This window comes from Mytilus californianus, unplaced genomic scaffold, assembly GCF_021869535.1.
Source record: "Mytilus californianus isolate M0D057914Y unplaced genomic scaffold, xbMytCali1.0.p SCAF_53, whole genome shotgun sequence".
Lineage (NCBI taxonomy): Eukaryota > Metazoa > Mollusca > Bivalvia > Mytilida > Mytilidae > Mytilus > Mytilus californianus.
The window spans coordinates 452,831-476,411 of record NW_026262705.1 but is presented as its reverse complement, the minus strand read 5'-3'; the positions used below and the strand labels follow the sequence as shown (position 1 = coordinate 476,411).

Genomic DNA, 23,581 nt, shown 5'->3' with positions numbered 1-23,581 from the left:
TTGAAGGCTGTATGGTTGCCTAGAATCGCTTACATCCACTTCATTTGAACTTTGGTGGATTATTGTCCTATTGGCAATTATACCGCATCTCCTTATTTTTATATTAATATTTATACAAACAGTAAATGGAAACTCGTGATTTAATACGACATTTCTCTTTCGAATTGATAAATTTCTCTTTCAATCGTAACCATTGGAATGTAGAAAATTATCATTCATAAATTAAATGCTTCTAAAAAACTATGCACTTGAGTGTTTTTCGTTTTTTTTTTTTTTTTTTTTTTTGGGGGGGGGGGGGGGTTACTGTGAAATCATTTAATAGATGAAATCATGAAAAATCTTGGAAAAATTGATTGAATAATGGCATTATAATGTTTTAGTGTGAAGTACTACAATTAGCTGCAAGTCTTTAGGGTTTCAATACAAATGGCATTATAAAAGAAGATGTGATTTGAATAACCATCTTAGAACAATCTTAAACTAATAGGAAACCCAGATTAGTACAATACTAGATAGTATTTTTGTTAGTTCATATTGGGATACATTGGATATTGCGTCAGATGACTCCATGTCATAGGGACTGTTTTTTTGTTGGGAAAGGCAAAGAATCTTACGTATTATAATGTCAATATGTCAAATCGCCACCAAGGGTATTCGCCCCTGAATAAAATTGATTTTCCGGCCGCTTAGTAAACTTAAAAATACGATTTTTACTTCAGCACAAAAAATGCAAAAGAGACTAGAATGTTTCATAGAAAATCTTGATTTCGTCTAAAACAATATGTTTCCCATATTATTATTTGAAGATTCTAGAAATTCCAAACGGTCAAATTCAATAAAAGTTATGAAATAATAATCGTTTCATCCAATTTTAGCAGGTATTAAACAATAACTTGTTTTCTGAGTGCAAGAATTTTTGACATGATCAATAATTTAAAACCGTCGATTCACATTCCGACTTTAAATATAACCATGGCTTTTCAGATTTACGTTAACATCTATTTTAACAGACATGGTTATTCCTATTGAAATCATGTGCAAAAACACACAATAATATATAGATATAAGAAGATGTGGTATGAGTGCCAATGAGACAACTCTCCATCCAAGTCACAATTTGTAAAAGTAAACCATTATAGGTCAAAGTACGGCCTTCAACACAGAGCCTTGACTCACATCGAACAGCAAGCTATAAAGGGCCCCAAAAATGACTAGTGTAAAACCATTCAAACAGGAAAACCAACGGTCTAATCTATATAAAAACGAGAAACGAGAAACACTTATGAACCACATCAACAAATGCAGCAGGTTTAAACGATTTAATATGCCTACTTGTGTTCTCGACAGTTTAAAGGTATCCAAAAAAACAGGTGATATTCAATATTCCCTTAACATTTAATGAAACGTTGGATCCAACAAGACTTTAACAGATGGTGCATTGACCCCTTTACTTTTCAAAGATGTAAATAAAAGGGAAAGACGAGAGGAAACTTATTGGGTCGCTAAGTCCCCCTTAAACACTAGTATATGCTAAATAAGGTGTTTGACCTATATTTCACACTTCCCTGATCAGGTAAAATATTTGGTTTAAGGTAGATACAATTTTTATTTAATGTTTAATGTAGTTATATCAGAAAAAAAATGTGGTTAAATCATGGTTAAATCAATTTGTTCTGTATAATGTGAAATGAAAATAAAATGTGTGACAAATTAAGGATCTACTGTCACTTATCCAATGCAAATAGTCATGCTTTGAAAAGAATACATTTGAGTTGATTTCTAATTGTATTCCAATTTGTTTTGCGAATAAAGTATTGTACATGTATGAACAATCAGATGATACTATGTTCTCTTTCCTTAGTTTCAGATAATGTTAAACACTTATCGGTGAAATAAACAACATCTTTAAGAACAATGCTTTCCCTTTTCCCTGGATGTTCCTTAACATTAACTTGTTATATCTCATCTGTTGTAGATATGTACCGGTATAATATGTTGATTTTTGGTTGCGTATTGTACATTTTGCCTCTTTGCCAGGCGGTAAGTACATTTGTTGAGCATGTCACTCCTATTGAAACTGTCAGGATGATAAACGTGTCGTTACTACTGCTGGTGTACGTTTAGTATATGAAGCTATCATCAGCCAAGTAGTAAGTGCTTCGGTATTTACATAACTTCTCCGTAAAATAAATCATAAAAAAGAGCAAAAAAAAATGCATTTGGCTATTCGTTTTATGTCCCTTTTAGTCATAAAGCTCCTAGATATTCTATGTGGAAGAGTTTCCTGATGCATGTGAGCCAAACAAATAGTTTCGGACGTACGAAATTTATGTACTTTAAGTAACGTTTTAAAATAATTCTGTAACATGTAAGTACAAGTATTAAAATACGGCAGAACAGGGAGGGATATCAGAAATGGATTATTATTATCGTTATTAATAGTAGAAGTAGTAGTTTTGGTAAGGCTTGGAAGTTCTTTTAAATGTATCCAATCCCTATCACACGTTATTTAACATTTTCTGAATTCTTACAAAATATGTGTTATATTTTTCTGTCGTTCTTATAGCGTAAAATTTAGAGCTCGTTAAATAGAAATGTGTTCATTTGCTTTTCGTTCACAAATGTAATAGAAATTTCTTCAGATTGTGAGCTATTCAGGTGTGTTAACACACCACTAAGCGCCTCAAAATAACGTGTATTGGTATAAACATATCTTTCGGGTTCTTTTAAAGGATAAATGCAAATATGCGTATAAAATGCAGCTTTGTTTTTGTTTAAAAATAAAATTTGTTAACTGCATTGTACCTTTGTATCTTATTAAGTGGTTTTGGGGGAAAAGTGGAGCTAGCGGAGTAACAGCAAAAAAAAGATAGCAGACAAGGCATACAGTTATAAGGACAGTACTGAATGGGCTTTTGGAGGTTGTAAAGGAGGCTCCAGATTTTGCAATGCAAATAAATGCAACCTGTTTGTTAACGATGTACTAAACAGTGTTGGTGCAACTGTTCCTAAGAGGTAAACGTAATTTACATTTTTCTTTTAAGAACACCAGTATATACGGGTCAATGGTCTTCGAACGTATCGTAGGACTTTTACTATGATAATTTTTCGACAAATCTCAGTCCAAACTTAGGTATCTGAAAATGCCTTTAAATCCGGAAGAGCCCTAAACTCTCAGATGTGACCTACTTGATTAGACTTATCACCGGGTTTAAACTGACATAAGCAACAAGACGGGTGCCACTTGAGCGGGATCTGCTAACCCTTCCTGACCATTTGAGACCACCCCCGGGTTGTTTTTTTTTGTTGGAGGGGGGGGGGGGGGGGGGGGTAAGTGTTGCTCTTTCGATAGTTTTCTATACTTAGTATACTATTTGTCTTTTTGCCATGGCGTTATCAGTTTGTGTTATACTTATGAGTGTGAATTTTTATTCTGCTATATATCAAATCAAAGTCTACCTTCTTTCTTTTCTGTTTTCTGTGGCTATATACATATATAAACATTTCATTGTTTCAGAACAAAACAGTCCTTTAACTAATGAACTATGTATTATCCATTTAAACAAAGTATAATAATTCTTAATTGTACGATATCTCAGATTGCAATTTGATCTTGTTAATCTGAATGACAAAAATATATTATATTATGAATTTCTACTTTTAGAGTTACAATAAATAGATGTTTAATAATTTTTGATTAAACAGATCTTTAAAGGTTCAAAATGTTTAGAAGAGTAACGTTATGTTTATATCGTTATTTATGTACTTGTTCACTCTCTATATGATGTTTGTCGAAACAAATTAATGTCTTTATCATTTAAACAGAAATATTCACAGCAATGACATACGATATAAATAAGAAGATGTGGTATGAGTGCCAATGAGACAACTAGCCATCCAAGTCACAATGTGTACAAAGTAAACAATTATTATAGATCAAAGTACACTCGTCAGCCTTCAACACGGAGCCTTGGCTCACACCGAACAGCAAGCTATAAAGGGCCCACAAAATGACTAGTGTAAAACAATTCAACCAGGAAAACCAACGGTCTAATCTATATAAAAAAACGAGAAACACTTATGAACCACACCAACAAACGACAACCTCTGAACAACAGGCTCCTGACTTAGAACAGGTGCATAAACATGCAGTGGGTTTAAACGTTTTAACAGGCGCCAACCTTCTTCCTAATCTGAAACAGTGGTGTAACATTACAACATAAAAAGACACACAATAAAATATCAATTGAAATGGCTTAACTCGATCAAAAAGACATATTCAAAAACAGGTAAATATACTCTGAACGAATAAGTTTGATCTATGACACAATATAAATAAAAAAGAAGTATCAATGTCTAAAAGGCAACTTTAACCTAGGAGTATATTTTTATGTATGATTTCAAAACACAATTTGCGGACTGTATTAGAGAAATTGAAATTAAAAGTCACACGAAACTACATCTTGGCGCCGCTCGTTATGTAGATGTAGCTCGCACGTTAATCACAAATGTAAACAAGGAGTTATAGAACATGTTTATATCGCAAATTTTTCGCGTGAAATTGAAAACGATAAAAAAAAACACTTTCTCTGCAAATGCTGAGCTTGAAACTGTGATGATTGAAAAGAAAAAAGGGTAAAACTTTATCGTTAAACCATCAAAGGAATCCTAATTTGGTATCCTTAAATTGGGCAAATTTTGAGACATGTCCTTAATGAAAGGCATTTTTGATAAACACACATGTATACGAAAAAGCACGTTATAAGATTTTGAAGACATAATCTAGTCCTTAAACAATGTGCAATAAATAGGTCACAGGCCCTTCTTTTCGTTTTATATATAGTGACACGCTAAATTCAGCATTATTAAGGATGTATTCTTCTGATGTTTCAGTCTCGTTGAAATCTCTTTCGGATTTTTTTCGAAAACATGTGATACAAGTGGAAAATATCAATGAATTTAAAAAATATGATAATCAAACTAAACTCTGTGAAAAAATTGTGTACTTACCATAAGTAGTTTTTGAGTACATTTTTGTAATAAAAAAAAATTCCAATTTTATAACCAATCCGGTCAGGCTCATCAGTCAAAATGTTGAGAAAATGGGTAAGGGTATAAATAAATGATTTTACCAAAAATATGTACATCCCATATCATTGTTTTTTTTTTCTTTTCAAAATTCTTAAATATGTACTTTTCCAAGCATTTCTAACAAAGTTGAAATAATATTTTTTTTGTTCTAAAAAAAAAAAAAAGGCCGGAAAATCCCAAATTTACAAAATTGACAGCATGGTCAATTTGACACGAAAAAGCAAAAAAATCGTATAAAACTTTCTAATATTAACACCAACCTATAGTTTTTTTTTAAGTTAAATTTATTCAGATTAGTCCACTTCATCTTAAGTGAATGTATGAAAAAAGTGTAATTGTGAAACTGGGATCATATATATCATTATAATAGCCCAAAAATGGGTAAACATTGATGATAAGTGGGAGAATCATTAAAATTGGGTACTTTCAATTGGCCGTAGCAAAAAATGAAGTGCACCACCATATGATTTTTTCTTCATCAATTACTTTCTTACAGTCATATAAACCCAAAAAATAAGGTTAAGAAAAAAAGTTTAATTCTAGAAATATTTGGCTCCTCAGAGGTGTACATCCTTAAACGCTTTATTGGTTAGATATTTTTATATATTTTATACTAATTTATACTTATTTACTAAATATATGAATTTGGAAATGTGAAAAAGACTTTTGATTATTTTTTTTGATTTATATTATATGTATACACTCATGTTGGAATTAATGTAAATTAATGTTTAATATGCTAAATTTTACGGCGATTACAATTTTGAACCGGCCATTTCTGTAATCTTGCGTTTGTTATCAAATGATTAAGAAGGAGTGTATTGATGTATGTTTTTATCTTTTTCATTAGTATATATCCTTGGAAACCTGTATTTATTAATGATTTCGTCTGGTGGTGTTAAGTTCTAATAAATTAACAGGCGAAGGGTTAAGTAATTTTGCTCTAATTAACAAAAATGTTACACATATATATACAATAAACAATTATGGCCTTCGTGGAAATTTAATATCCAAAATTATTAGATCCATGAAAGGTTATTTTCCTGGAGGTCCGTATGACCGAGGGAAAATAACCTTTTCGAGATTTGATAATTCTGGATATTAATGTTTGCTGAAGGACTTAAAAGAGAGCCAAACGATACTAAAGGGATATTCAAACTCATAAGTCGAAAACAAACTGACATTCGCTAAAGGGTAAAGGGGTTATTTTATTTGAAGGAATAAAAGAATACAGTAATATCTTAATAATTTTACAAGTAGTTACTATAGAAAAGTATACTAATCAATGTCATTGTACATATAGCTTTAATGTAGACGTCTAGCTGCATATATATACGGAAAATAGTGTGTTATAGTTTTAAATAATGAAAACTACACATGATATCAATTATTTATTACAGACGTTCCTGGTGGTATTCTCCAATTAGTGCAAACGACTGGGGAAATCCGAATTCAATCAGAGTCAAGAACACAGGTTGTTACAGTTTTATCAGCAGTTTCTGGTCTAAACAACCAGGTGATATAATTGCTTTTCCAGCATCAAGCGGTAGCGGTCACGTTGGAATTGTGTATGATAACAGTGAATATATCAGCGCCGGTAATAATAAAGTGAACAAGAAAGGATATCCAAGCGGAAAAGAAACAACCATCTGGAGATACAAGTATAACAGCAGCAAATGTTAAATTCTAATGAAATAAGACCATCAATTTCATTTATTTTTTTCCTTCTTTCGATTTTCGTTTGTTATTAATTTTAGACAAACCGAGATTATTGATCATCTCTTGTGACATATTTAAACATATTTAAACAATTGTAACACAGAAAATGGTAAGCCATCTTCATGATATAGTAAAACAATTATTTTATTTTGATGTATTCTTCATTAATTAAAAATATTCTTGTTTAATAAATGCAGATCCTATTGCAAATGTATATGTTTATTAAACATCTGTATTCAGCTAAACAGTTGTTTTTTAATTTAGAATTAAAATTGTTGGATTTGGTTGCAAAGACGATTTGAATACTACCAATGTATATTTAATTACGCTGTAAGTTTCAAACCCAAGCATTTCTGAGTTTGCATTTGTAAGACAGCGAAAGCATCTCATGTTTTGTAACACTCGTATCACTTATATGCATGTTTCTTTTAATTGCATCTCTACCAAAATGCATAAATTATATCAAGATGAAAATAAGAAGATGTGGGACGATTGCTCATGAGATAACTCTTCCCCGGAGACCAATGATGTGAATGTTAGCAACTTCAGGCCACCGTGAGTTTCCAATAATGAGCAAAACCCATATTGTATACTATTTTAAAGACCCCGACATGATGAAATGAAAACAATGAAAACAAACAAAAAAAACAATTGCCTGATTTATGCTTAACCAATAAACGAAAAACAGTTATCATTACAGACAGCAACCACAAAAACAACCTCAGAATAACAGGATTCTGACTTGGGACAGTCAAGTATGTAAGTTTTATTGAAAGTCGGCATGCATGTATATGATACAAATAATGACATGATGAGTTTTAACCGATTATTTTAAAAGAGAATAGAGAATGTGGCGAGGTTTGCCATTTCTGAGACTGCTAAATCCCCTTCAAAGCCTGGAATAGTAGGGACTCGTATATCATGTATATACGAACAAACTGTAAAAAAAATCAGTTGGATAGGCCTTAATGAATTAAATAGGCACGATGCACAAGAAGCACAATGTAAAACAAACTTTATAAATATTATGATAATCGTGAGTCCTAATCACTTGTCTATATTTCCTTCACCAGAAACGCTCAAATAAAAAAATCGAAAATCAAGGCGACAGTAGTTAACCGATGTTTAGATCTCATAAATCCATTTAGAAGAGACAAATCAGTGTACGAAACAAAAACCTGAGGAAATTGCACTCGACAAAGAGCAAGACAGACTGCATCTACAAAGTAAGCGTCTCCTGCTACGCATGCATCACCGACCATCCGAATGCACACCAAGTCAAAATATCACAATCGGAACAATTACAGATAAGACTATTATTACACTGGTACATTGTATCTAAAGATCTAAAACCCGCAAAAACTTGTCGCAAGTAAGTTGAGACACTGTTACATCGTATCGGTCATCCAATGTGATGTGTGATGATGACCGTTAAACGTGTAGAGTGTCGATTTTAGTATGAGCAATTTTTGATGAAGGAGCACGCTTCTGTTGAAGAAGTTAATACTCTGTGAAAATGCATGAGGGTTACATATTTAAAACGGAGATATGAAAACACCATACAATGAAACAAAATGTATGTTACTACTGAGAATTTGAAAGTTAATTGTGCATAGTTGAAATCATCACGTTTGTCATAGATTAACGTTTAAATCGTGTATCTTTGTCAATATCGAGGAAAAGATTAAGATATTGAGCAGACTTTCTAACTTCAGGATATCATTAATCACACGTTCACTGGGATTTATAAGATGTAAAAGTAAAAATAAGAAGATGTTGTATGATTGCCAGTGAGACAACTCTCCACAAGAGACCAAATGACACAGAAATAATTAACCATAGGTTATCGTACGGCCTTCAACAATGAGCAAAACCCATACCTCATAGTCAGCTATTAAAGGCCCCGAAATGAAAAATGTAAAACAATTCAAACGAGAAAAATAACGGCCTGATTTATGTACAAAATATGATATATATAACAACAAACGACAACCACTGAATTACAGGCTCCTGACTTGGGACAGGCAAATACAGAATATAGCGGGGATAAAATAGTTTGAAGGCGCAGACCCTCCCCTAACCTGGGACAGTTTATACGAAGCTCTCATTGAAATATGGGTTATCAAGTGACAGGACATTATCAAGTTTTTTTTTCAGAAATTTAAATTTAAAGAGCCGAAGATGATACTATTTTTTTTTAATTTTTTTTTTGGGGGGGGGGGGGGGGGGGGTTCTGTTTGAAAGCCAGGGATGTACATATTGCTAAACGAATAAAAGGAACATAACAAGAACACCCAAATTCAACTTGGTCATCTTTTCCGGAGGAGGTTGGAACCTTACTTTTTAGTAATTTTTGAATTTATCAACGAGGAATTTTAGATAAAAGAGGTGTAAATCATGTCATTACGGAAGCAGTAACTATTGGTGGTTCTCTAAGATTCTACATTTCAGCAGGAGTGGTATCGATTCTCTGCTAGTATATAAAATAAAACTTATCAAATTTTAGTGCGTCCGAACAGGTAGGATCTAAGCACAAAGAAATTGAAGTACATGTAATTAAAAGTAACAGGATCTTAGAAGAACGTTAAAACAAGAATTTTAAATAATAATTAATTAAGGAGACGTGATATAATTGCCAACAAGACAACAATCACGGCTCAAGAAAAAAAATGTTAATTATTAGGGGTCATCACTCTGCCTTCCACAAAGCGAGCCAAACCCGTACAGCAAGCTTTCAAATGTTCCGAAATGACAGATGTAACACAACCCAAGAAGAGAAACAAACAGCATGATCAGTTATTTAGTAATGAACTGTAGCCATCAGAAGCTGAACGATTAAAGTAAACATCTTAGTGAAAAAGATACAATTATTTGTAATCACATGCCTACAATGCTACACTGTAAAATTATTTTTAATCACATGCTTACAATGCTACACTATAAAATTATTTTTAATCACATGCTTACAATGCTACACTATAAAATTATTTCTAATCACATGCTTACAATGCTAAACTATAAAATTATTTTTAATCACATGCTTACAATGCTATACTATAAAATTATCTTTAATCACATGCTTACAAAGCTACACTATAAAATTATTTCTAATCACATGCTTACAATGCTACACTATAAAATTATTTTTAATCACATGCTTACAATGCTACACTATAAAATTATTTTTAATCACATGCTTACAATGCTACATTTGTTCACTATGAAATGATTTTTAATCACATGCTTACAATGCTACACTGGTGCTACGCCATTGAGTTGCATAATTTATCTACACCATATTGATACACATTAAGAGGGCATAACTTAAATAATAACTGCTTTATTATTTGCTTCATTCATGATAATTGATGTGTTATTGGTTACTTCTCTTTCATTGTTATGGATTTAAAAACTAAATATATCTACGACATTGTCGGCAAAACACATCAGAGAAGTTACATGTTTATCAAATCGTTAACCATAGATCAAAACTTAAGCTACGTCCTTATTTTGTCATTGAGTTTTAGTTAATGCGATTGACTTTGTTAGCTTCTTTCCAAAACGTTTCCTGCATATACTTTTTTGGCGGATTAAATTCCCACGTTCGTGTCACTTGCAAATAAACTGTCATAAATAAAATAGAATCTCAGTGCAATTCAAAGTAAAGATTATTCAAATTTTCACAATTGTCAGTATAAAACATCATAAATATCAAATTAAACGGAATATGCTGTCTTGTCTGAATTCTTTTTTCTTGGCAATTGCTTTTAGGAAAAAGGATACGTGTAATAAAATTCATAAAAACAAAAAAATGCTCGTACTTAATACTTCAACCTCTATGGCTCTTCAATCGAAACTTTTTATATGCTCAAATAGTTTTCGTACACATATAGTTTTGTATTTTTGTTTCCCGCCGCTCGGTTAATTGCTTCTTGAGTAGACTTTCGATATCATATGACCTGATAACTGGTTTAAGATGATACTTGCACGTGAGTGATATTTTCTATGCCGACGCTCTGGTCTCCTTATTGTTTTGGGTCAGATGCGCGTTCCGTCTATTCTTTATGTTCGCTCGAATCAAACTGTTTGAAGTTAAAGTTCAAATCAAATACGAATATGAAAAGATTTAAATTAAGGTCAGGGATGGTCATGATTACTGACAAATGTAATCTTTCAATAATCGATTACTTGAAGGAATTGTGTAATCGATTGCAATCGATTACTTTATCTAAAGAATTTCATTACTTCTCGATTACTGTTAATTACATGCTACAAAATTACAACAAAATAATAAAGTAAGTTAAAAACAATTATGTTGCTCAATGTATGCATAGTGGAAATTTACAAATTTACAAAAACAGCAATGAAAGCAGTGTTTCCAAATTTTATGCTGACAGTTGTTTTCTATATGAGAGCTCTTACTGAGGATCTAAAATATTCAACAATTCTTGAAATTTTGGTTTTCAACATGAGTCATAGGTGATAAAGTTCTTGCAATGACATCTCATTGCATTAATCATACTTTGTATTTTAGGTTATTTTCCTCTCAAGTTAGGTTCTTTCTTTTCTACTCATTATCCACAGGTATATTTGAATATAGTTTATGACAATGTTGGCAGTTTCTTCTGAAAAAAAAATATATAAAAAGTAGAATACTTTATTAGTTCAGTTAATTTTAGGGATTGAAATTTATTATTTAAAATTACATGCATGAGTTAATCTTTTTGTTTTGATAACCTCCCTAATTACAGGTTACAAAAAGGCCAATGGAGTATAATTGGGTTACACTAATGTCCTGACCAATGTCCTGACGAATGTCCTGACCGATATGAAAAATGCTAATAACTTTTTTGTTCTTCGAAGAATCGACTTCAAATTTGATATCAAGGAAGACTATAACATGAGATATAGTAATATAAGAAAAAAAATTGAAAAAAATAATTAAAAGAGTTAGAAAACTTGACCTGACCAACGTCGACACTGCCCTGACTAATGTCCTGACCGATAAGAAAATGCTAATAACTTACTTTTTAATGAAAGAATTGACTTCAAATTCACTACCAAGGAAGATTATAATATTCAATATAAGAATTTAAGAAAAAAAATGAAAAAACATATTTTGAAATATTAGAAAACTTGACCTGACCAACTTAGACTTTGCCGTGACGAATGTCCTGACCGATATAAAAATGTTATTTAAGTTTTTTATTACCTTTAAATATTTTTTTTCATTTTTTTTTTATATTCTTATAATAAATGTTATAATCTTCCTTGATACCAAACTTGATAATATCCCTTTCAACAACAAAAAAGTTATTGGCATTTTTATATCGGTCAGGACATTCGTCATGGCAAAGACCAAGTCGGTCAGGTCAAGTTTTCTACCATTTCAAAAGCTAAAAAACATTTTTTTTCCTAAATTCTTATGGTAGTGAATTTGAAGTAAATTCTTTCATTAAAAAGTAAGTTATTAGCATTTTCTTATCGGTCAGGACATTAGTCAGGGCAGTGTCGACGTTGGTCAGGTCAAGTTTTCTAACTCTTTAAATTATTTTTTTCAATTTTTTTTCTTATATTTCTATATTTAATGTTATAATCTTCCTTGATATCAAATTTGAAGTCGATCCTTTGAAGAACAAAAAAGTTATTAGTATTTTTCATATCGGTCAGGACATTAGTCAGGACATTGGTCAGGACATTAGTGTAACCCGTATAATTTATAACCTGGGGCAATACAATGTAAATCTCCTTCTTAATTATATATATATAGACGTAACTGAAATCAAAACAAAGTCTGCATCTTATTGATTAGAAGTCTTTGATCATCTGATTAGTGGAGTCAAGAAGTTTGTTGAGAATTTTTTATTCTCTATTCAAAATTATTATTATTAGTGTCAAAAGGGGATACATGTATCTATTTCTGTTCAAGAATTGCAATGCAAAGCCATTGGTTCATTGTCAAAAGGATTTTGTGTACTTTGTGATAACGAAACTAATTCCGGAAATTCGTGATTTCGAATTCAAATATATAATTTTGGGAGGTCCGTAAAAAGTTAAATAGAATTATCATTTCGTAAATGCTTGATGGTTGCTTATGCAATAGTATTCAGCAAACACCCTTCTTTGGGAATACACTTTGAACCCGCTTTTTCACGTTCCTGGACAATCAAATCCTTTTTTGGTCTTAAACAAAAATATTATTATTCTCTGATATGGAGCTTACAGATACCAACATTTTTTTAAAAATTAAATATTGCTTTTTGTATCATTTTCTTTAAAGGAAAACAAATTATATTTTTCATTTCCCTCCTGAAACAAATGATGTTTTTTGTCAAGAGATTTAGTTCCAGGAACACTATGAGAACGCTTAATCTGTGTCTCTAAATTGTCTCTCAAATTGTCAATATTTTACAGATCTTTTGAAATATTCTCTAAGTTCTATGCGTTCTGTCAGGGGATATTTCTTTTCTTCGCAGGGTGTTATTAAATGAATAACGCATACCTGAGAGGAGGATAGAGCAGATGGTTACCATGAGAAAACATTGTCAACCGAGTTATTACAAAAAAAAAAAGAAAAGTGAAGCAAGATGTCTTTTTATGTTAAAAGTCTATGAAATAGGTCTGAGAACGAAACGTAGAACTTGAATATTTTCTTTTAAACGATTGATGTAAATTCAATTTATTGTCATTTAAATTACAATTTTTTGGATTGGTCTTCACGAGAGAGCGATATTAAAAAATTGAGCCATGGGATAGAGTAAGTTGTCTCTCTCGTATTGACCAATCAAAATCTGGCATGCATTTTCACGTGAAGTATAATAAAATGTTTTGCTAATTCCGTAAAAAGTAATGTATTTGATATCGAAAGTATCTATAATGCAATTTTCCATATAATTTGATATCTAAAGGCAATAATGTTTTGAAATGACTTTCATTGCTGATATAAACAACTGATATAAATGTTATTAACATTTGTTAGGAATAGTACGCGTTTAGCGCTTCCTAGACCGGACGAACGGACGTCTGTACTTTTTATGTCCGGAAGTAGGACAACCGGAAGCGGCTGAGTATTGATTTCGGTGCTCAGTGATACGGTTCACTAGACGACGTTGTCAACACGTAATGGCGGCTATTGTTTGACGTTCAACTCAAAAGTCCATTATCAAATCAGAGGCGGATTTAATGGGGGCCAGGGGGCCCGCCCCCCCCCCTTTTGTAGGAAAAATTTGGTTGATTATATAGGGAATCACTGACTAATGACTGGAGCGGTCCCACTCTTAGGTAGTTAGTGGGTCCCCTCTTATTAAAATTTCTGGATCCGCCACAGCAATCATCCGAATGTAAGACATATTCACTTCAACTGTTGGCTATTTTATAGCTGGTCTAATATTAATAGATTCGTCCCATTTCATATACACCAAAATTTAATATCTAAAAAAAACTTTCATTATTACATTAACATATAATACAAAGGGAAATCAATCACAAGCACAATCACAAGCACTTGTTTCTGACAACTATCCATACTCGTACGAAAATTTTTATTTTTATGTGGGAGAGTGGGTAGGAGGAATTTAAGGGGACATTATTTTCATTTTCTTATTTTGCTTTATATGGCTTATTAATTTTTTTTCAATCTGTACACAATTGTTCTTTCCTTTTTATTGGAGAGAATATTCATGTTCATCCTGTGTCAGCGCTCTTGAGCAATGTTTATTTGATGTTTGGTTATTACCATGATTACATGGACATGTACCAGATCTTTCCCATAAAAAATTAATTAAGATAGCCATCCTCTAAATCATATCTCTGAAATTATAAAATTAAAGAAATTTACACATTGAAATTAACCAATCACCCATCCATTTGAAAAGCTTGTACACATGCTGCTTTGCATTACATTACATTATCTCTATTACATAGTAATAATACTTCAATAAGTAGTTTGTATGTATTTAACTTGCTGGAAAAGATATTTTGAAAATTTTACTTTCTACCATAGCCAATCATATAACATAGCCCTATATCTGTCAATATATATATGTTTGTGATTAAACAAGACAAAATGAAAGAAAAGAACAGGGCGAAAGGACCCAGAGCGAACAAGTACTAGTGCGAACAGACCAGGATTTCCTTACCACCACCTAACTAGAATAGCAAATGGTCCTCTACTATGCATAGATATATTAATACTAGTTTATTAGTCATTATACATGTTATATCAATGCCCTAAGAAACTGCACATTGAATTTTAAAAAAGTAAAGTCATGAAGAGTCTAAACCAACACTGTAAACCAGAAATTAAGAATCATGAACCCCTAAAAATGACACAAGCCTTTGTCAAAATTACCCCCCCCCCCTTTTTCAAAAAAGAAACAAAACAAAACACACAACGATAACTGTATCAACTAAAGGAAACTTAGTGGATAATTATTTTTGAGAGTAGAATAGCTATCGTGTACTTCAGAAACAAGGTTTAGGGAGGACCACGCCCCCCATAGTGGGGACATACAAAATAAAGATGACCGTTCTCCATTTCTACTCGATAGAAGTGCCTAATTTTTTTATAACATATACATTATGTACCAAAGATAATTATATGAAAGTATAAAAAAAATCGAGGCGGAGATTTTTTAGAAACAGCTAATGATTATAGCAGACCAATTGACGAAATAGAAAAAAAGACGAAAGTGGCGCCTTCTTCAATTTCGAAAAAAATCTATTATTTTACAATTTATTGACACATATTGTTATTTTCAAAGGGGTTTAATATCTATTGATTCACTTTTCCATGAGAATTGAATGAATATTTACTTTAAAAACAGAAACTCTTCCAATTTCTAAATCTACCGACCATGCAAGGAAAAACCTATAAAAAATTGAGACCCCTACATTAAAATGGGAACAAATGTTTGCCCAGGCTTGAACACTCATGTTCTTTACGAATTTCGATGCCAAAAACTAGCGAGAATATGACGTAAAAATTTTAGAAAATCGAAGGATAGGTATTTTTTTGTTCCCATTTTTAATATAGCCATTTTATCCTACAGTGCAGAAAATCAATATCCGAAATTCTATGTTCAGATATAAAAAATGAGATTTCCTTTTCTTTTAATGTTCAAAAATGAAAATAATATGTAAATTCATATATTTTTCTCATATAGATTTGCTTACAATCTACAGTATTTATCGTCGGTATGCCGCAAACGAACGCAAAAAAAGCGCGCCATTTTTCAGTAGACGTCGGCCGACGCAAAATAGTCCAATTTTCGGCGTAGGACTACTGAGCGCCGCCGAATCACATTTTAGCCAAAAAGGCACATCCGGTTGTCCTACTGTTGTGGCGGAAACACTTATCAATGTAATGGTATGACGTCATCAAATATTATGACGTCATATCTAAAATGGCGTTCAAAGTTATGTTCCCAACTTCCGAAGCAAGGTTGTCGGCTCTCCGGACATTCCCGAAGTCCTGCGTTTAACACCCTTGCCTTCAGCCGTACTCACATGTGCAAGATCTCGCAGAACGTAGTCATCCGCAGCGCATGTATACATTTTAACGTTAATTGCATAAAAAGATATTTAAAACGTTGTGTTTTATTAACTTTAACGGTTCAATTTTAAACTTACGACAATTTGTAGCCGTTTGATCATATTCTGTTGAAAGTGTGTACATGCGAACTACTTTGTTTACGTTTTCCAAGTTGACGACCGCCAGTGTACAAACCATGCAGGTATGATTATTACTTATATTAAACGAAATAACTGTTTTAAATCATTGCATATGACAGAATTCAACTGTATAGATGTTAGGTCTGATCGCCAGTGGACTCTTATACAAAATTCCCGTTTCTTGATAGCAAAATGTACCAGAAATTTTAAAATAGGGGAGGGGTCTTTCAAAAAGTACATGTATCATACTTTATTCTAGCTGCGGTATCATAAATAACTTTATACATGGACAAAAACCCACTGCATTTAGGAGAAAGCAATCAAAGGTTGCCTATGAAATTTATGGTGTCACTATTCATTTTGTACATTTACATGTATGTATGTCACAGTAAAACAAATCTACTTCAAGGTTTTGAAACCGTAGAAACCTAATGTATTTTTGTCTTTGTCTAAACCATTAATAGTAATGTTCAGATGCCAGAATCCTGGGACTATTATAGTGTAATAGTGCCAGCAGAATAATAATTATGTAAATGTTTACAAAAATGTATATAATCACCCATTTTTCTTACAATGTACATTGTTCATGTACATGTAGGGAGTTCATAAGAAAAAAACATAGATATCATAATTAATGAATTTATTTGTAATTTTCATATTTACATATAATAAAATTATATAATTCAATTTATATATATGAATTTTCCATTTATCTGTTGGATCATCCACCAATGGCCAATTTACAGAAAACCAGGCATATAAAATACTGTTATATTATAGCACTAAGCATATATTATATATGTCTCCGGATAAAATTGAGCCTAGTTGGAACTCCACATTATTTATCATGGTTATTAAGCAAATGAATGTACTAATCTAATGATATGTTTTTTAATATTTAATACCAATCATACACCAGTGTTCTACATGTAGGTAATTTAAGCATAGAACTTAAGCAAGGCACAAATTTAGAATGAAGGACACATAAGACTGGTATTTTGTTTGAAAGGGAACATATTTGTTTATTAAAAATCAATATTGTGATCAATGAATAAATATTTGTGTTTATTGTTGAATTTATGCTATTTTGGTCTCCCCGTCTTTTTCCAGTGGTTAAAATATTTTATTTTTCCTTTGAGACATGCAGTATACATGTAGGCTGAAGTTTGACACAGAAAAGTGCAGAGGGGAACTCATGATCAGCACCCCTCTTTTGTTGGCTAGCTGTATATAGTGCTGATTCTGATAATTATTTTTTTAGGTTTCTTGTTGTTGATTATCATGACACTGTCATAACACGAGGTGCCAGGACAAGCAGGAGATTAGAAGTTAGCAGTTAAATTTCTAACAGATAGGATACGTTAATCTTAATAGTATTTTATCTTTTGGTGAGTTAAGTCTAATATATAAAATAATTACATATATATATTTAACATCAGTTTTTTTTTTTCAAAAATAAGACTAGTGAATTTATATTTATAGTGTATATTAAGTAGCTAGTTTTAAAAAAAATTACATGTGCAGTGATCTGACAGTCTAGCTAGGTTTTATGAAAAAGCTGTGGTCATATATTAAATGTTAAGAAACTGCATTCTTCGAAACATGTCCAGTTATTATTTTTAGGACCAGAATCAAAATTTCCATGAAGGCCATGATCTATGGCTGGGTCCAGTCATTCCGAAGGTCGTCGGACATTGGGCAAAGTCCAGTAAAAATTGGTTTGGTCCAGTTAAGTGATAAATATTACTGGCCCAAATGACCAGTAATTTTTTTAACTTTATCCAAATCATATGTGAAAATGACCTGTAAAAAAGAGTCTGATCCAGTTAAGAAGAATGGTTTTATGCTGGACCAAATGTCCAGTTGATTTCTCAAAGCCTTGGGAACCACTGTGGGTCCTTATTAACATGTAAGCTGTTGTCTGCTCTATGGTTAGGTCGTTGTCTCTTTGACACATTCCCCATTTCCATTCTCAATTTTATTATAATGTATTTATGCTCAAAACTTGCTGTTAAATGCCGGTCTTGACCCTTCAAGAATTTACCAAGAAACCATAAAGGGAGCTACTAGAATGAAAAGGCAATTAAAATTTTGTTATAAGAAATAAATGAGAAAGTAATTGAAATTCATGTCTAAAATATAGGGAATAAAAAATCTGCCCATCAATTACAGTTATAAAATTGCTTTGAAGTACTTTGGAAAGAATTGGGTCCATGTTCCTGTCAAGGAGGTATACCTGAAGGAATTGAGCAACAAAAAACTTCAAATTGTGGTTTGATTGATAGACATTGACTAAATATTGGAGAATTATAAAGATTTTTTTATATGTATCATATTGGTGTCATGTTACAGGCTATTATGTAATAATATTTAAAAAACTATACATGATTTTCTTGTAATGGTTTGAGCAGATATTTAGTTTAAACTTCATAATATTGACTGCAAAGATGTTTCATGTCAGACAGCAATATACTGGCAGTCTTATTTAATTTTTTTCATTAAAAAGTACAGTTTACCTTCATTTATTATTATTTAAAGTGTGTGTAATTTGATATGGAACAAAAAAAAATTATGCAAAAAGACAATTTCGGACCATGAAATATAGTCATCAATAAAACTGATTATTTCTGTGCTGCTAGATCATATACAGTTAAGGTCTAACAGTCCTAGTTTTGTACTTGAAAGTCAGTTTGATTGTAATGTGCAATTTTATATGAGACTGTAAATGTCTTGAGAAATCAGCTAATTTTTTTTATTTAGAGAGTGTGTTCCATATTCTAAATAAGAAAATAAGCTTTTTTTGCGATACTTGCTAATCTGACTCTGTCATTCATAATATATTCAATTTTGGCAAAAATTGGCAAACTATAGCATATTTATTGTTTCTATGGCAACTTACCAAAATTTTATCATATTGTAAAATAGTTCAATACACTGTTTTATAAGGTTTTCATGTCAAGATTGAATTTTGTCACTGATCATGTATATTCATTTTACTAGTTCATTTGTATTCTTCACATATATCTATTTGTGATTTGCCTTTTCTTGATTTGAAGTTGAAGAGAATTGGATATTTGAGCCACTGTACACATACATGTATAAAAATATCTCTGCATATCTCTGATGCCAAGTTTTGGGTGTCTATAATACATAGAAAATGCTTTTATATATGTAGGACTCTAAAATGCGATGGTACTCTAAAGTGCGATGGTCACGCTAAAGTGCGATGGTCTACGCTAAAGTACGATGGTGTCTCTCGCTAAAGTGCGATGATTGCTAGTTTGCTAAAGTACGATGGTATAGCACGCTAAAGTGCGATGGAACAATACGGTAAGGTTTGAGGGCTTAAAACATTCAGTAAAGTGCATGGATGTTAAAAACAAGTCTTTTTGCAAAAGCTAGTATGCTAAGGTATAACATATGTAATAGGCTGTACACGTATACCTAACAACAAAATTATTTTCATTTACCTGTGTTTAAAGTTATTGCAAATGGCTGATATTTTTGTTCGAGCATATTGTTTTTCTTTAATTGTTTAACATTTCATACCGATATAACATGTTAAAAAAATACTTTTATTATTCTTCCCTTAGTTTATTTATTTTGTATTTACATTGTATCATAGGTCAAATTTATTTGTTCAATGTATGTTCATTGGTGTTAATATGTCCTTTGATTGAGTTTAGCTATTTCAGTTGATATTTTATAGTGTGTCTTTCTATGTTGTGATGTTACACTATTGTTTCGGAAAAAGGGTGAAGGTTTGGTACCATTAAAACGTTTAAACCCGCTACATTTGTTTGCACCTGTCCTAAGTCAGGAATCTGATGTTCAGTAGTTGTCGTTTGTTGATGTGGTTCATAAGTGTTTATCGTTTCTCGTTTTTTATATAGATTAAACCGTTGGTTTTCCCGTTTGAATGATTTGACACTAGTACTTTTTGGGGCCCTTTATAGCTTACTGTTCGGTGTGAGCCAAGGCTCCGTGTTGAAGACCGTATTGTGACCTATAATGGTTTACTTTTATAAATTTTGACTTGGATGGAGAGTTGTCTCATTGGCACTTATACCACATCTTCTTATATCTATTTATGATTGACCGGTAGGCTAAAGTGATTGTTTCTAAATTTAGAAGACCGACCACGTAATCATTGCTTAAAAGGTAATTTATGTGTCACAAAATACTGTATTTGTTGTTAAATGATTTTTTAACAATTTCTTTCGTATTAAATATTTGGATAATTGGTGTAGCTTGCCGCTCACAAAGTCTATCAATAGCAGTCGTCATTGTAAATTACAAATACAAAATGCGTTCATTGTCGGAATAAGTAAGTTAGCATTTATTGATACAAGGCTTCAAGCTTAAATGCGAGAAAAATGCGATATTCGCCGAGCTTTCTCCTTTTTCACAAATTCATGTCATATTAACGTACACTGAACAAGCTATGTTTTAGCCGACAATTTATAATTTACGCTTTAAAAACATGTACCTTTATTTTACCGACGTTACTTTTCAATAAAATCGACTGACAATGTTTTAATGGGGACAGCAAAGTAAACTGCAACGTAAACAAATCATATGATTTAAATGTATCCGTTCGCTTCCAATAGAAGCAGGATACAGGATACCTATGCGTATACTATTTTGCATCTTTTTAGTAAAATGGTCGACTGCAGGACACAAGTCCTTCTTCCAGCACCCCAAAAAAACACATTTGCTTCAGCCGACAAAGCACGGTTAGGTCTGAAATTAAGTCATGGACATTTGATTTAAAAGTTGTTAATCAAATATTCTTAATTTATCTTCCGGCATATTCATTTTTGGTTTGTATAAACGACTGTTAACTTCATAATCCAACTACGTTTCTTACGTCTATACTTTCGCGGACCATCGGACTTTAGCGTATGGAGGCATCGCACTTTAGCGCAGACCATCGCACTTTAGCGTGACCATCGCACTTAAGCGTCACCATCGCACTTTAGAGTCCTACATATATATATATATATATAACATTTTCTTTATCAAAAAGTTATTTTAGAGCTGAAAAATTGAATGGGTTGAAGTAAAATTATTTTGAGACTTCATTTGTCAAAATTAAATATTGGCTGAAAATATGCTCTTTTCGGTGGCCTCCTGTTATGGCTATAAAATGCACTTAACAAAGACTTAGACAGACTCATGTTTGATTTTATTGAACATATATATATATATCAAATATCAGTTATGTTTTTTTGAATTTGTATGCATATCGCTAATGTAATTGTCATGCGAAAGGTGATGGGTATCATTTCTGAAATAGCTAAGAAAATGTCCAAATTTAAATTTTGAATTATTTCTTCTAGAATGGTGTTTTTCTATGCATTCTACAAATTAGTTTTCTTTGAATGAAGCTCTAAAATACTTTGAAATATACTTTAAGCTTTTAGAATATATTCCCTTGAAGTTGTACAGGGAGATCAGATTAATATATGTAATAGCTATAAAGATATGCAAAATAATATGTTATATTTTACTAGATTGTTGCACATGATCTCCTGATATGTTCTGAATTTGATCATAGGTATTTTTATTTAATTGTTCATGTATCATTATGAAGTGTTTTTTTCCTAATTTTGGATGAACTGTTCTGATCATTCATAATTTGAGTCAAATAGAAAATACCAAACTAATTTTAGATGACATGCAATGCAGTACATGTATCATCAATTTATTAATTATTTTTTTTCTTCTAGAACGGACATATTATATGGAACTGTAACACAGAGAAGCTGACTTGAAAAAAATAAACTTTGTATATTGTGTGCTGATAGAGACTGCCAGAGTCAAGGACTTTTATACATTCAAACAATTATCATAGACACAGGAAATAAAAATACATCTCTTTTATTGTTTTTTTAAGTCAATCTTAAAAGTCAATCTATGGACAAGGGTCCTGTTAAAAAACTAGTAAATTTTGATGTAAGCGATTATAGACTGCCATATGGCCTTCAACAATGAGAAATAATCCCACACCATATAGTCTGCTATAAAAGGCCTAAAATGAAAAAGTATGAAACAATGCAATTAAGAGTTCAGTTCAAAGCCTAGCATATGCTATTGAACCAGAATACATTTTAAAAATACATGGAAATCTACTGAGTTTTAGGTGTTTAGGTCAAACGTAAACAGAGTGTGAAATTGTATGGCCAATCTTTTTTTGATAATGTGCCATTAATTTATTATTACGCTAATAAATAGTAGACTCAGTTTGTTAGGTGCTATAAGCAACTGGCTAGCTATATTTGGAGTATTGTATGGTATGATTGTTAGGTGTACATGTCTGTCTGGCAGGGTTCATCTGATCTTGACTTTTTGTATATGTATATTTGATATTGAACCTTCTACCCGGGATCAAACTCTTATGGTGCATTGGCATATAGAAATAAATGTGGATTGTGTCCACACGTGGACACAGATGATGCCCCTGCTTGCATATTATATAGTTATAAAGGGACATAACTAAAGAACGGTAAAAGTGACGCTACCCAAATTAGAAATTGATCTGAGTTTTATGGTAATAAGCATTGTGTGTAAGTCTCATAATATTTGGTTGAGGCAAACTTAAGTTAGAGAACGGAAACTAAAAAATTTGCAATTTTTCCATTTATAAAGGGGCATTACTCTAGAATGGTTTGAGTGACGCAAAAAAAAAATCAAATTTGATCTGTATTTTGTGGTAATAAGCATTGTGTATAAGTTTCACACATTTGGTTGAGGCAAACTTAAGTTAGAGAATGGAAACTAAATATTTTGCAATTTTTCCATTTATAAAGGGGCATAACTCTAGAATTGTTAGAGTGACACTACCAAATTCAAACTTGATCTGTATTTAGTGGTAATAAGCATTGTGTATAAGTTTCATAACATTTGGTTGAGGCAAACTTAAGTTAGAGAATGGAAACTAAAAATTTTGCAATTTTCCATTTATAAAGGGGCATAACTCTAGAACGGTTAAAGTGACACCACCAAAATACAAACTTGATCTGTGTTTTGTGGTAATAAGCAGTGTGTATAAGTTTCATAACATTTGGTTGAGGCAAACTTAAGTTAGAGAATGGAA

General features: G+C 31.8%; 1 long non-coding RNA gene across 1 annotated transcript; it reads left to right on the top strand.

The window, feature by feature from the left end:
- The first annotated feature begins 1,939 nt into the window (after positions 1-1,939).
- LOC127703880 (uncharacterized) lies at positions 1,940-7,020 on the top strand. Its single transcript, XR_007983097.1, has 3 exons — positions 1,940-2,040; positions 2,823-3,015; positions 6,492-7,020. It is a non-coding gene; the product is annotated as an uncharacterized LOC127703880 (long non-coding RNA).
- The last annotated feature ends 16,561 nt before the right edge of the window (positions 7,021-23,581 follow it).